A 209-nucleotide genomic window follows, 5' to 3' on the forward strand; every position below is an offset into this window, starting at 1 on the left:
TAAGCCAATTCTCTGCATCTATAGGCTCTCCTGCTCCCGTAAAGAGTGGTGGTCGCATGTCCTGAAATATCTTCAAATGTTTATCCACTAAAGTCTCTTTAGGTGTCTCTTTAGGTATCTCCTTCTGAAAACTAGGCTGTGGCTGCTCTTGAGAACGCTGGATCAACTGTGTCACAGCCATCATCATCTGAGTGAAGGCATCCATACTA

At 44.5% G+C, this 209-nt stretch overlaps 1 protein-coding gene across 1 annotated transcript in view; it reads left to right on the plus strand.

The window, feature by feature from the left end:
* Nucleotides 1-209, plus strand: part of LOC114580285 — a gene marked incomplete at its 3' end in the record, with an annotated part of 4,773 nt that overhangs the window by 4,178 nt on the left and 386 nt on the right. The gene's annotated exons all lie outside the window — the stretch shown is intronic.

This window comes from Dendrobium catenatum, unplaced genomic scaffold, assembly GCF_001605985.2.
Source record: "Dendrobium catenatum unplaced genomic scaffold, ASM160598v2 fragScaff_scaffold_918, whole genome shotgun sequence".
Classification (NCBI taxonomy): Eukaryota; Viridiplantae; Streptophyta; class Magnoliopsida; order Asparagales; family Orchidaceae; genus Dendrobium; species Dendrobium catenatum.